We start from the raw sequence: 15,953 nt of genomic DNA on the forward strand, positions 1-15,953 counted from the left end.
ACTTTGCAATTTCTCATAATTGCGACGCGTCTAGTTTAGACTGCAGGTCAGAGTCCAGAAGGCTGGATGAAAGATGGATAGGCCGGCTGAGGATAACCGTCACTGCCTTGGCCAATCCTGCTGGGCTGCCATCTGCCTGTTTTGGTCCAGCTATATGCCTATATCCCTTCTGGTCTGAGGTTTACAAACAGGGAGCTTTGCCGTTCACATTTAGAATTGATGTTATTATTGTTGTTTTATTGTTTGTGCTCACCAATCAACAAACCAGTTACGACTTGTCTACCTGCATGATAATTCTACTATTTGAAAGGCAATGCTATACCCCAGGTACTTTAGTGGTGGAAAAAGTACTCAAATTCTTTATAGAAATACTCTGTTAAGTAAAAGTCCAGAATTCAAAATTGACTTGAGTAAAAGTACAAAGGTATTGGCATCAAAAGTAAAAGTACTAAAATATTTGAAAATAGCAGATCTTGTGACACGTTGGGAGCTTTTAGATCGGTTATTTATAAATATATATATATATATATATATATATATATATATATATATATATATATATATATATATATATATATATATATATATATATATATATATACATATATATGTATATAAAATAGGGTTAATGTATATATATAATATATAATAAGTGGTTAATGTATGTTTCATAATATAATTTATATCTGAAAAGTGGAGTAAAAGTGTAGTGGAGTAAAATTACAATATTTGTCTCTGAGATGTAGTGGAGTAGAAGTAAAAGTATTGAAATTTGAAAATACTCAAGTAAAGTACAAATACCTCAAAATTGTAGTTAAGTACAGTACTTAAGTAAATGTACTTAGTTACTTTACACCACTGCTTGTAACATATAGCAAAACAAAACCACTTACTCTTCTCTTGTTCTCTTTTCTCCGTCCTTTCTTTCCCATTCCTTTATCTCAGTCATGATCATCCTTGAATCACGGATATAAATGTTGTCGTGGTGCCATGACTCTGACACGGAGTAAAATTAACAATGGATTTGACTGTGTTGTCATGGTTTTATACAGTAGATTCATCATAATGTACATTTATCATATATTCCCCAAGGAACAGTGATAATGCATTGTACAACAATAAATACATAAATAATGGGAAAATCAATCAGTACTTAAAAAACAGGGGTGTGCAGTCCAGTGAACGCACACGCACGCACGCGCACACACACACACACACACACACACACACACACACACACACACACACACACACACACACACACACACACACACACAGACACAGACACAGACACACACACACACACACACACACACACACACACACACACACACACACACACTATTATAATAACGGACCACGTTTGTGATATTCGAGGACTGAACCACTCCTCTCCGTTTGTCAGAAAACATGCCACTCCATAATCTGACTTATGTAAAGGGGGATTAGCCTGCACTGAGTGTGTGTTGGATAAATAGTCTCTTTGTATTCTGACTGTTGATCGAGAAGAATCTGCAGCGCTCTTTTCCTTCTTCCATTTCCACTACAGGAAAATAGATTCTACTTGACCCCCTGGCCTTAATAACAAGCGTCTCCATCTGAATCCACATGACTTCATTTCCCTAAATAAGTGTTTCACTGCTAGTCCTGTGACAGTCCAATATTCGTGTGACGACATTTTTGGAAGGGAGGAGGAGCTGTAGACAAGAGTGGGGCAACGGTAGACTTCACTTAAGGGGAGAGCGAGGAGACCTTGAACTGGAAGGGAGCCAGTTTGAAGTCCCTGGACCAGCTGGGGAAAGGGGGAATGGACAGGGAATGAGTAATGTTCTCTACAACTACAGTATCAAGGTGCCGTTGAGCAAAGCGTTTAACCCTTTAAGACCTGAGGCCCAATTCCACAAATGCCTCCTAAATCAGTATTCTCACACTTTAAAGATTTTACAAAAATGTTCAAAAATAGCAGATGTACAAGCTCGCAGTGCGGCACGAAGTGACGCGCTGTGAGCTTGTACATCTGCTATTTTTGAATAGCCAACCGCAAAAATCTGAAATGTCACAGATGCTTTCCCTGTAAGGCAGGGGCGTCAATTGGGTATGGCAAGGTATCCAGAAAAAAAAAAGAAATTATAAGAAAAGAAAAAAAGAAAATCATGAATAGTGGCCTAATGCAGGTGTAAGAGCATTGTATTTGTATTGTGTTATAGGTATAATGCATAGTTTTCTATGCATTTCAGGAGTTTTGGGGGGTTTGACCCCCAAAATAAATGTCTGCCGCGCGGATAGGTGTCCCTTATTTGAATCTCTGGTTAGCAACCCTAACCTTGCCTTATACCTTAGCTTTTGCTGAACTGACGCCACTGCTGTAAGGCTCAGTGAAGCTGCTCACATGCTCCTAACATGTGAACACATGTACCTGTATGTGTATACCGTATGTGAAGTAGGCTGGTGCTGGAAATGAGCGTGCCGTGCAAAGATACACAGCTGAATAGCTATTATCACGAGGGCATACTACCTGCTAAGGCAGGGGTAGGCAACCTGCTGCTCTAGAGCCGCACTGCTTGGCCCTCTCCCGTGGCTCCCAGTTGCTTGGGCAAAGAAGTATGTAAAGGAATAATAAGAGGTTTTCTTGTTTGTTTTTTTACATTTTAATAATAATTTATTATTGTAGTAGGCATAAAGTTATTCTTACATTCTCCTTTTGTAAAGAAAAAAGTGGCACCTATACACCAGATAAAAATAAGAAACAAATTATTGAAGGAAAATAAAGAATGTATTAATGCTTGGAGGACGTTTGTTTGCTTTCACCACCAACGCTGCTGGCTTAACCCATTGAGACCTGAAGCCGATTCTACATGTCTCCTAAATCGCAACAGTTTTCTGAAAAACGTATGTTTCTATATCAGTGGTGCTCAATCTTTTTCATGTCAAGGACCCCCAAAATTATATGTATTTGGCCGTGGACCCCCATCAAAATATTTTGTTCCAGGGACCCCTCAGAAGCAAAGATTTGAGTTAAAAATGTTCGCTTTAAAAATATATATATTCAAAGATTTGCACACATTTTCACGAATTTTCAAAAATAGCAGATCTACAAGCTCATAGCACGGCACTCGGTGCCGCGCTATGAGCTTGTATATCTGCTATTTTTGAATAGCCCAAAGTGTAAAATAATGCTTTTTAGCTCAAATCTAAAAATGACACAGTTCCAGGTCTTAATGGGTTAATGGTATAGCAAACAATAAAAAAGTAATATTTAAAAAACTGAAAAAGCACAAATAAATAAATAACATATTTTGCGGCTCCAGAACAATTTTTAATACATTTTTGGGCCAAAAATGGCTCTTTTGATAATAAAGGTTGCCTACCCCTGTGCTAAGGAAACGACTTGAGTTAGGGTTGGTTGGAGCATGGTTTTTGTATGTAAGGTTCCTCTTTTTTTTTCAGGTATATTGAATGTTGTGAAAGTACGGGCAATATTATTATGCAAAGGATTTATGAAATAATCATGCTTTAGAAACATACTTTGTGTCCAACATTGATTAAGTCCTAAAGTCCTCCTATCATTGTGGGATCGCTAAAGCGATCACACTACTGTTATCTTCACCACCGTTTTTTGACGGCTAACTAGTCCTTCATACTTTTAGCTACAAACTCCGTTCCAACTCTTCAACGTTCGGCCTACTCAGGACATGTCGGCTACCATTTGAATTTTTGAAATAATTTGTACTTTTAGAGATATTTCACTTTTTACTTCTAAAAAACTCCCATTCATTTCAATGGAGAAATTCATACTTTTAGATAGAAACTCCGTTCCAACTCTATAACGTTCAGCCTACTTAGGACATATTGGCTACCATTAGAATTATTTGAAATAATTTGTACTTTTAGAGATATTTCACTTTTTAAATAGTAAAAATACTTAAAAGTTGATAAAAAGAGTAAAAATACTTAAAAGTTGTAAAAATTAGTAAAAGCTACTTTAAAGTAAATAAAGTGACTAAAAATACTTTAAAGTAAATACCTTGAGTAAAAAATACTTAAGAGTACTTATATTGAGTAAAAATACTTAAAAGTACTCAAAATGAGTAAAAATACTTAAAAGTTGAAAAAAATAGTAAAATTACTTAAAAGTTGATAAAAAGAGTAAAAATACTTAAAAGTTGTAAAAATTAGTAAAAGCTACTTTAAAGTAAATAAAGTGACTAAAAATACTTTAAAGTAAGTACCTTGATTAAAAATACTTAAGAGTACTTATACTGAGTAAAAATACTTAAAAGTACTCAACATGAGTAAAAATACTTAAAAGTTGAAAAAAATAGTAAAAATACTTAAAAGTTGTAAAAATTAGTAAAAAATACTTTAAAGTAAATAAAGTGACTAAAAATAATTTAAAGTAAATACCCTTTAGAACCTTTCAAACCTTTAGAACCTCTTAAACCTTTAGAACCTCTTAAACCTTTCAAACCTTTCAAACCTTTCAAACCTTTCAAACCTTTCAAACCTTTCAAACCTTTCAAACCTTTAGAACCTTTCAAAGCTTTAGAACCTTTAGAACCTTTCAAACCTTTAGAACCTCTTAAACCTTTCAAACCTCTTAAACCTTTCAAACCTTTAGAACCTTTCAAAACTTTAGAACCTTTAAAACCTTTAAAACCTTTAAAACCTTTAAAACCTTTAAACCTTTCAAACCTTTAACTCTACTAACACTATCAATACTCAATACCATCAACATTCTTAGCGATCCCACACTGTTTCTTCAGGAACAGTACCTTCTAGTTAATTATTGTTAGTGTTTGTTTTTATTTATTTTGACTGCCCAGAGGGAGGGGTTTGATACAGTTTTTTGTATATATTTACTGTACCTTTCTGCAGTAGTGGAAAAAGTACTCAATTTCTTTACGTATTTTAAGTATAAATACTGCAATGTAGAGGTACTCAATGTAGAGGAATTCAAAATTTACTTGAGTAAAAGTACAAAAGTATTGGTGTCAAAATGTAGCCTACTTAAAGTACCAAAAGTAGAAAGTGAAAAAGTAAAATGTCAAAAAATCTTTAGTAAATAGGAGATCTACAAGCTCACAATGCGTCGCATCGCGACCCATTGTGAGCTTGTAGATTGGCTATTTTCAAATGGCCAAAATGTATATAGGGCTGAAGTGATTAATGTATGTTTCGTAATAATAATCAAAATCTACAAAGTAACTAGTAACTAAAGTTTTCAAATAAGTGTAGTGGAGTAAAACTAAAAGTACAATATTTTCCCCTGAGATGTAGGCGAGTAGAAGTAAAAGTACAGAAAATTGGAAATACTCAAAATTGTAAAAAGTACAGAACGCCACTGCCTCTCTGTGACTCTGTGATTGGCATCTTATCCGACATAACTTAATTGTCTTTATATGTACACCCCGCCCACTGGTGTTCAGAACCATTATAAAATGTCATCCAGGTCTGCTTAGTGTGTGCTAGGAAAAAACAGCAGTGGTCCAAGTCCCTTTTGGACCCTATCTCTGAATTTGCTTGTGATGGTTAAAGCATTAAGGGCACGCAGTGAAGAATTACAACAGTTGAAAAATGTGACACCTACCCTGGCAAAAATAGTGAGAAGCATTTAAAAGTCATTTGCTGTATGACCCTTGGAACATGTTATATATTTTAGCAAAGGTCTTAGCTTAGCCGCAACATTTTATTTGAAAGGTAAGTGATATATTTTAGTTGTTTCCCCATCTCTCCAACTCTTTAGTTAACAGAAAATACAGTACATTTTCAGGTCAGGATACCAATTTTCATCCAATCAGAGGAGAGATCCCATCTCATATCATTTATCAACTTCAATTTTATATTGTTCCCATTCCAATTTTGTCTGCTCATTCTTTTTGTGTCATCACTTGTTTCATGTCACTTGTATATCCTGTATCCTGTATGAGCTTAACTTTCACACACTAACATGATTTATTCTTGTCTAAAAATGTTTTGCATTTTGTAATGAAACCCTTAAAGGTTTCATGACATTCAGTTTTACAACACATTAAAAGTCTTTGTCATGGTCCTTCAAACGTGTATAAAAAGTTTGAACAAAAAAATCCACTCCAGTGATCCATGGCAGGTGTTTTTCTCTCACATTTCTAAAGCCTTTTCAACTGCAATGAAAAAAGAAATCTTTGCCTGCGGGTGTCGCTGTTGAGGGATTTTGCCTGTCAATCATCGCCTCTGCTCCGCCCCCCCCCCCCCCCCCCAAAGGAAAGGATAGGAGAGGGGAGGGGCGAGGAGGATAGTGGGCGGGATTAATGGCCTGTGACTTCACTGCCCAAGCTCAGATTACTTGACAGCCTAATTATTCAGAAAACCCCAGACCACAGACAATCCACTGAATGTTTAAAGTACAGATTTTTTGGGTGTAATTGAGGTCATAAAACCCCCCAAAAAACATAAAAAATTAAAAAAGTGAAAATGAATGTCATAGAACCTTTAACCCAAACCGGGTACGCATCTGTGTAACCACTTAAACCATTATTTTATACTTTGGCTATTGGAAAATAGCAGATATACAAATCGTGAAAATGTGTGCAAATCTTTGAATATATATATATTTTTAAAGCGAATATTTTTTACTCAAATCTTTGCTTCTGGGGACTTCTTCTAAATCCTTAAAGATGGGGTGCCATGATATTTTTCAACCCTAAAACCTGATCATAAGGTATTATTATTATGTACGGATTTTTTTCAACAAAAAAAAAGTGTACAGAAATGGTTAAAATTATGTTTTTATGTGGACACGCCTCCAGTTCATTAAGTATACCTGGTTCTCACCTTAGCACCTCCTCCACCACCTTAGCACCACCCACCTGTCCTAGTCCCTCCTCCTCCTCATGCCCACACCTGTTGTGTTATGATAATGAGGGGGAGGGTATGGCTTTGTGATGTCACTAAAGCGCTGTTTCTCTATTGGCACGTTTGACCCTCAAGGTTTCAGCCTCCAGGAAGAAACTCCAAATAGTCAGAGAAGACATAAAACACCATAAAAACACCACCGGGGGGCTTTATGAAGTTCTATCAACCTCATAGACACATGAAAAACAGAAAAAGTGCAAAAACATGGCACCAGCTCTTTAAAAAAAAAAAAAATATGTTGCTATAATATCAGTAGTTCTCAAACTGTTTCATTTCAAGGACGACCCCATCTCAAAATATTTAGTTCCAGGGACCACCAGAAGCAAAGATTTGAGTAAAAAAATTATATATATATTCGAAGATATGCACAAATGTTCAAGATTCTTTTCCCCCAAAATAGCAAATCTACAAGCTCATAGCACGGCACTCGGAGCAACGCTATGAGCTTGTAAATCTGCTATTTTTGAATAGCCAAATAAATCTAAAAATGACACACAGATGAGTTCCCGGTCTTAATGGTTTAAGTTGCCTTTCTCCATTTACCTTTAAGCAATAAAGACTGCAGTCCCTTTCATCCTCTTTATCCCAGACCACTTAGCTTGATAAGAATATCATTCTATTATTAAATGCAGAGGAAGCATATTAACTTAAAAGGGGAGGTTGGCAGAGAGCTGTGATTCAAGATGAGTTCAAGATCACCGAACCACTAAATCTGTCATATTCCACTCAGTCTTGCAGTTTATTCTCTTCCTAACTTTGTCTTAAATCGGCATAGGCCTACCTTTAGTCTTGTCCTGCTGTGACTCCGTTAGTGTACCTGTCTGTGCGTTGACGGATTATGTGACTCTGCAGTGTCACTCGTGGTAACTGGTATGACGAAAGAATAATGGTAGGGCTTTCAGTCTATGAGATGAAAGCAATCATAAGCCAGATCCCACTGTCTCCTCCATAGACCAGAGCCAACTTCCCATCCAGTTGCCAGCATGCACATGCATTATGCACACGCATCACAGGTCATTTCCACTGTTTCCCAAACAGTGGATTAGATGTTTGGGTCGCGGACCAATTTGTTTGGGTCGCGAGCATAGACTGTATAAAAAGAATGGACAAAGTGAGGCCATTGGTTTCTACAGACTGTAAATGAAGCCGATTGTTCAGGAATCGCATCATATCGCGTCATATCCTGCAGAATGCCACCAGACCAGTATTGGTTGGGTAGCTTGTCAATCAAGAGCGGGGGCGGGGAATGAATGCTATTGGTTGTGTAGCTTGTCAATCAAATCATCCCGCCCCTCCTAGAGCATAGCCTACTTTATCGTCAATTTTAAAATAAATGGGACCTTAATTTACCAAAACGCATATCATGATGATTGAAAGGAGACTTTAAACTAGCGACTGGAAGCATATAGTATTTATGACAATGTTTATTAAGGTAAGAAAATCAAGTCTAAAGTTCGTCAAAGACCCATACGCTTCCATTGAGATACATTCTTTCTGACACCAGCAGATGAACTGTCACTTGAACTCTCTTCCTTATTCGAGTCAATTTCAAAGCAGGAAGCTGGGCCCTTGGTCGCGATTAAATATCCCCCTTTTTTGTGTCTTCCATTAAAAAAAAATATATATATATATTATTTTAAAAAAATCACAACTTTTCATCAATTAAATAAATTCCAACATATTTCAAAAGTATTTAATAAATAAAATAATTTCTATAAATAAAAATATTAAATAAAACGTTAAGAAGTACTGAAAATAGCCCATCTACAAGCTCAAAGTTGTGAGCTTGTAGATATGCTATTTTCCCTAGTTAGGGTCTCGGGCAAATTTCTCTTTTGGGTCTTGAGCTAAAACGTTTGGGAAGCACTGATCTAACCAGCAACCAAACCCCAATACAACGACGCCCACCCCGAAGGCACATACCACTTAAAAATCCTCAATGTTATTTAACTCGAGTTAAGTGTCAAACTGACAAATCCTGGACCATGTGAGTTCATTCGAGAATGGCCCATTTGGGTCCATTCTTACAACCTCAAGAGTTCAAATTAACTCGATTTTACTGTGCACAAAACACATGCGTTGCATATACATTCTCCACAGTGTGCACTCGCCATTAAAGGAAGAAAAGGTACAGTAGGAAGAGATGGCTTATCTCGAAAAGGGTGTCTCCACCTTGCAGTGAATATTATATTGCCCACTAGAGCTGGGACTTCTTTCACTCTTGCTCTGATGAAAGTCTTAACAGGCCAAGATCCCAGTAAAGTCTACATACCGTATAGATCTAAGACATTTAATTCTGTGTGAACTCCTTGTCTCCATCATGTCTATACATACACTAGTCTTATATTAACTCCTTCATGTCAGAACTCATGTGGATACATTTCGTTGGCCTGTTCTTTATTATTTAAGCCCGATACGTACTTTGTTGCGTGACGGACCTGTCACCCACCGGAAATAGACGATCTACATCGTCTATTTATCTATATATTAGATTATATTATATTGATCTATCACAACGCGTCACATCTGCAACTATTTCTGGTCTAGTCTGGTCCTGCTGTATATCGTCTCTATCGGGTGGAAACCTCATATGTCCAAAACTGTTACTCTTCAGGATTTAAATTCAAAAGTAGCAGATCTACAAGCTCGAAACGCGGCGTGAAGCGACGCGTTTCGAGCTTGTAGATCTGCTACTTTTGATGCTTTGGTGTGACGCTGTAGTATGATCAAGTAAGGCGTTAATTTACGAAAAAACACAAAAAGTTAGAATATGGAGATGGGATGTTTCTGCCCGATAGCGACATATATGGTGTGTGCTCTCTTCACGCGGGGTTGAACTGGTTTCAACCAGTGAGAAGATGAATGTCTCCCAGGAGGGGTCAGTGACAGGTGGACTATAGCAAATTTAGAGCGCTTAATTAGCTGACCCCTCAACATTTCCACTAGCCTTTGTTGTTTGCCAGTTGCTATTATTACAATGAATGACTAACTGAAGATTTGGTTGTTACAACACAGTCAGTCATTCATTAATAAAAACACAGTAAATATTACATGCAATCTTTACTGATAGTTCCTTAAAATGTTACAATAACGATGGCTTTTAGTGGCAAACAAGTTAACATTATACAGCATTTCACATGATCTGAAAGTTGTAGAACTGTGTATACTCAGGATGTTGGCAAATATTGTAATAAATAGGCAAATATTGTACTTTTACTCCACTACAATTATTTGAAAACTTTAGTTACTAGTTACTTTTTAGATTTTGATTATTAGTACAAAACATACACTAACCACTTCAGCCATTCGGCCATTTGAAAATAGCCGACAAGCTCACAAGCTACAAGCTCACTCTACAAGCTCACAATGCGTCGCAATGCGACGCATTGTGAGCTTGTAGATCTTCTATTTTCAAAAGATTTTTATACATTTGAAAACTTGAAATGGGGCATAATGAGTACTTTTACTTTGTGATGCCAATACTTTTGCCAATACAATACTTACTCAAGTACATTTTGAATTCCGGACTTTTTTTGTATTTTTATATTGCAGTATTGATACTTTTACTTAAGTAAAACACGTGAGTACTTTTTCCACCACTGACTAGTTAATGACTTGTGGCGGGGCTGTTCTGATGCACTGGGAGTCTCAGAGACAGGTGGACCGGGCTAGGGTGCTGGGAAGGGCAGGGCAGAACCCCTTGGTCAACACTATGACAGTAGACTTGAGTTTTTACACATATATAGTGAGCTAGAAAGTGTACAGTGAGAGTGAGAGTACAAGCACAAGTTATAAGTCATTTGTTATTGTAATATAAGTGATGTGAAAAGTTAAAGCACTCTTAGAATGTGGAAGTGAAGAACTTTCCGAGGACCAGGTGTTACATGGAAGCGGTAATGGTTCTTTAAATAAAAAGCAGCAAACCATTTAGAGGCGCAGGGTTTCAAAGAATAATGTCCCCTGGCGGTGCATGATGTTCTGGGAGTCTCAGAGACAGGTGGACTATAATACAGCACAAGGACATTGTTCAGGGCAAGTACAGAATAAGACTGTAGCAACCAGGGACCATGTGAGACATTTTTGCACAACAGCCAAAGACATATTTAGTGTCAGACAGAAAGTATTTCATTGGATTTGATCATTACCATTAACATTTCTTGTGCCACGGAGGAGCTTTTTTTGAAAAGTCTTGTCATGATGTATTACTTATTTTGATGTAGCTTGTATATTTTTTATTCTATACCACCTCCCCAGAACATTCTATTCTATTCTATTCTATGGTTTAGAGAATCATCCTCTATATATAAAGGAATAGTACGTAGAAAATGTAATGTATTATGGAGCCAGTAGAGGACATGAAAGGCAGGATGGTACTCAGACAGAAGGACAGCTGGTCTATAATCAGTTGGTGAGGGGATGGCTGGACAGGGGTCTCATCTACTGAACAGTTAAGCCTAATGTATAATTCATCATATAACTGTGTCAGTCACCGACATTCACTTATTTTGAAGTTAAACTTTTGGCGAACGGTCGTACAGCAAAGTATATCTTGCTATTATCCAATCAGGCTTTATACATCAAGCTAAACAGACCGAAGGTCCTTTCGCCCCAAATAGGGCAAAGCAACACAAATTAATTCCATTACGGTCAGCATGAACAAACCCAGTGTACAGCTGTGAACAAGGCTATTTTCTGTTCTGTTTGGTTTTCACTTGAAAAGCCACACAGTCGGATGACTTTCTGTCTAGGATCAGAAAGCAGACAAGCCAATGAACCAACTGTCCCATGCAGAGGACAATGTGTCAATCTGAGGACAGTCAGGCAGAAAAGTCAACAGAACAGTTTAACTGTTACTTTTTCTGAAATATGGTGTGATTAACGAATTTACAATATTATGCGGTATACAGTGTATCTATTTGATATGCCCTTGACGGAATTGTTATTTGAAGGTAGCCTACTTCAGAAATAATGATTAGCTGGTTTTGTCATTAAGGTACAAATGAATGATGCAACCTTTCTGACTGAACAGTTAATTAGCGTAACAGTTAATTATAATGTGTGTCTTGTTGTTGTGACCCTTTCACTGTGTTTTTGACTGCTTTTAATATTGGTGAAAAACAAACCTTTTAACCATACTGCATGCTACTGTTGCACCTGCTCTCGGGTAAAGCATCTCCTAAATCAGTAGTGGTTGTCAAACCTTTTCATTTCAAGGACCCCCAGGTTGTTATGCATTATTAGGCCATGGACTCCCCATAACTCTAACAGTGTACAAATGGATCCTTAAGGATCCATTTGGTTCCATTTGTACACTCTCAGAGTTACAGATCTGTAAGAGTATTTGGTTCCTAACTATCAATCATTTAGCTGGGGACCCCCTGGAACTCCCCCCCCCCCCCCCCCCCCCCCAAGGAACCCTGATGGTCCCCGGACTCCACTTTCAGAATATTGTATCAATTTATGTAAAGCTTGGACCATCCATGTGCTTGTGACGTTTTAAATTCTTTGGTAGGATTAGCAAAAAAAAACATTCCTTACTAGGGCTACACAATTATGAATATATTTTGCCAAGTAGTACATAATGGCCTTGAATTAATTGCCAAGTGTCACAATTAAATAATTGTGAAAACCAAAATGACAATTTTCAATTAAGCTTGATTAATCGTGCAGCCCTATTTCTTACCATACATATAATTATTTGAGCCAGTGTTAATTGCATTGTTTGAGAGCCACATTCATCAACAACCACTATATTACAGATTTAGCAAAAGTAATATTTTCCATAAATCAATAGGACGTGTTACAAATGACTTGGCAGCTAGCAAGTCCTTTATTATGTAGTATGGGTGACAGGGCTTATGTCCCTTGACAAAAGTGACGTATTCAGCTTGGAAGTGATGTGTTTTACACATATTGCTGTCAGGGCTGTAGCTGCCAGGATTTCATAATTTAGAGCAATTCTCTGGATCACAACAACCGCACGGAATGAAAGAAAAGCCTATTATGAAAATGTGGGGGTACACAACTAATCCTGCCCTTTCTTCTCATTCTCACACACATGATATTCACACATGGACACATACAGTACACATTTGTGATGTATGGTACGTACAACCAATCCCTCTGTCCTTCACACAATCACACACGGAGACGCATATGAGCGTGCATGCGCACACACACGCACGCACAGTCATAGCACTTCTTTCTCACATGTATATAAGATTGCTTTGCGTTGGCATGCCACAGAACCTTGGAGAGAAAATGATCTATATTTTCATTATGCAAATCCATCCTCCTCAGCCCACACAGCAGCCTCTGGAGGCGACTGTTCTGTCTCTCTCTCTCTCTCTCTGCTCCCGCAGAGTGAGAAGAGCAGGCATTCCTATATTCTCATCCCACACAAATCAAAATACACCCTGTATACCGTAGCTCTCAAAATAATTAATTATTAAAACACAACTGCAATGAAAGAGAGGCTTCCACGTAACTCCACAAACTGTGTGTGTGTGTGTGTGTGTGTGTGTGTGTGTGTGTGGGGGGGGGGGGTCACCTTTTCATTTATGTTTCACTTCATTCTGAAGAGAAAACATCATCAAACGTCATATTTAACTGCTACCGGAGGGGCCTCGCTGTTAAAAAAAACGTTTTTTTTTATGTTCACATCTGCGTGTTGAGCACTTTGACTTTGTCTTTTTCCTTTCCCACGCAACATACTGTCTGGGAATAACAACAAATAATAGCATATATAGCATAAGTTGTCGTAACTATGTATGGTCTGCATCTGCTGTATATTTTGCACTGTTCTGTTGCACTGAATACAGTAAAGCCCCTGTGTTGCCTGCATGCCCATATGCTCTCATGCCCCTTGTTAGATGGTTTTGTGAGCGTAAATTGATATCAAAGCAAAGTTCCTTGTGACTCTGACAAGAAACTGTAGTTGTGCCACCACCAAAAGATTATTTATTAAATGTCAGGAAGGGCACATCAAACACACGTCCCAATTAAACAGTAGAAAATGTATTTATTAAAGCGTATGCTCAGAACAAAACATAAAAAAGAACAAACAACAACTGCAAAATTGCAGAACATCATGTACCATAAAATTGATAAAGAAATCACTGTACAAGCTACAGTGTTCGTTGTTTTTTTATCACAGCTTTTGCATCGCAATTAAATGTTTATTCTCATTATATTTATACACACATAATAACTATCAAACAAAGATGTAGTTTTTGGAACATTTATGAATTGGATGCAAATATATGGATATGTATTTGTAAATAAGGGTTAGAAGTGTTACCACAGCAAAACGAAACATACAAAAAGTACAATCATTGTTCATTATTTTGCTTAGCTGGCTGGCATTTTGAAAATGATAGAATAACTCTGAATGAAAGTGAATGGTGAACAATGGCATACAAATTTATATTTGCACAGATGCTGCTAATATGTGAACTGATGATTTGTTTTGTATCTAAGCTAACTTTCAGAAGGGCTAACATTTTTAATAATTTAGGTGATATCCTAATCTTATTAGTAGTGCAATAGCTTCTTTAATTATTCTATGTTAATACATTAACAAGACTGTTCAATTATGTGTGTGTCATGTTTGAGAGGTCATGTCAATATCTTGTCTGTTTAATAATGAGGAAATATGTATCAAATGATGGAATCTTTGAGAATAATTACAATCTATGTGTGCTCTGGAATTACTGTATGCTCATCTTCAGCAGATGCCCAGAAACCCCTGACGAAAACACTGTTGCCTGGTATCGTTAATATGAAGAGTATAATCACAATGACATTGGAACGAAGAAATCCCTACAACCGAGAGAAAACCATGTACTGTATCTCCACTTTGGGAGCATTGAGTATGTTTAGTTAAATTAGTTAACCACTTAAACCCCCAGCATCCTGATTGTGGGGCTTGATCATCTCCCTGGACAACAGAAGGCTTTTGCAGAAAATAGCAAATTGTCGATCGGCTATTCTCTGCAAAAGCTTTCCCCACAATAACAGAAATCTGAAAATACACTAGCATAGAGCTCTGGGGGACTCCGGTCAGACCATATGGGGTTCAAGTGGTTTATCACATGACCCCTATAGCATCCCTATTCTGGGGTGAACATTCAACCAAAATAGAAGTCATTGTGTGCTTGAAGTTCTGCTAGGGTTTAAGTGGTTACATGAGCAAATGTAACTGATAGCTCAATTTAGTTAGTTTATCATGGTCCCTCATGATCACAGGATCCATGAAACATGTGTGCTTCTACAATTCTAGAAAGACATGCTTGTCGATGAATGGAATAAATCCAGCGTTTCCTTATTCCAGAAACTTGACATTCGGAGATGGAAAGCCATCAGTCCAGTGAAGAATAGAATAAGAGAGAGGGATTGTTCACAAACGAAGACATGCCCTGGTAAAATGTTAGCCTATAGAGTAAATATCAACCCTATAATCTTGATTGCATCTAGCAGAGATTCTGGAATTACAGACTCTGGACTCTGTCCAGATATTAATATTTTTCTTTTGTTTGTTGTTTTTTGTGTGCCAAAAATAGACATTTCAATTTAAAATTGTATTAGTTTATAAATTATAGTTTTTTCACCATCCAATATCTTATCAAAATATTAAGTAATCAACTTTGAATCTGATACAAAACACATTACATAAAAAAGCATTTTTTTCCCAACAAAGGAACGCTATTCTATGCAATAGCCTTATAATCTGAAAATTAATTCCTTGCTGGTTTTTATGTTAAATAGTCCGGTAATGGAATACTCATCATTATTTGTTTCATCACTGAACCTTATAATAGGGTTTAATTAAAAAAAGAAAAGTACCTGAACCTTATAATATAGGGTTTCATTAAAAAAGAAAAGTATTTTTTAAAATATTAATAGTTGTATTGTTCTTATTATTCATTTCTCCCAAATGGCAAATCTGAGTAAACAAAGGTTTAAAGACAGCTCATTGCCACAGTAAGATTTCATAATGCTCTTTACTTCACGCCGGCAACAATTCTGAAAGCATTGGTGCAAAGTTTTGCACATGAAGAACA

Source organism: Gymnoscopelus braueri (assembly GCF_963280865.1).
Source record: "Gymnoscopelus braueri genome assembly, chromosome: 5".
NCBI classification, from domain to species: Eukaryota; Metazoa; Chordata; class Actinopteri; order Myctophiformes; family Myctophidae; genus Gymnoscopelus; species Gymnoscopelus braueri.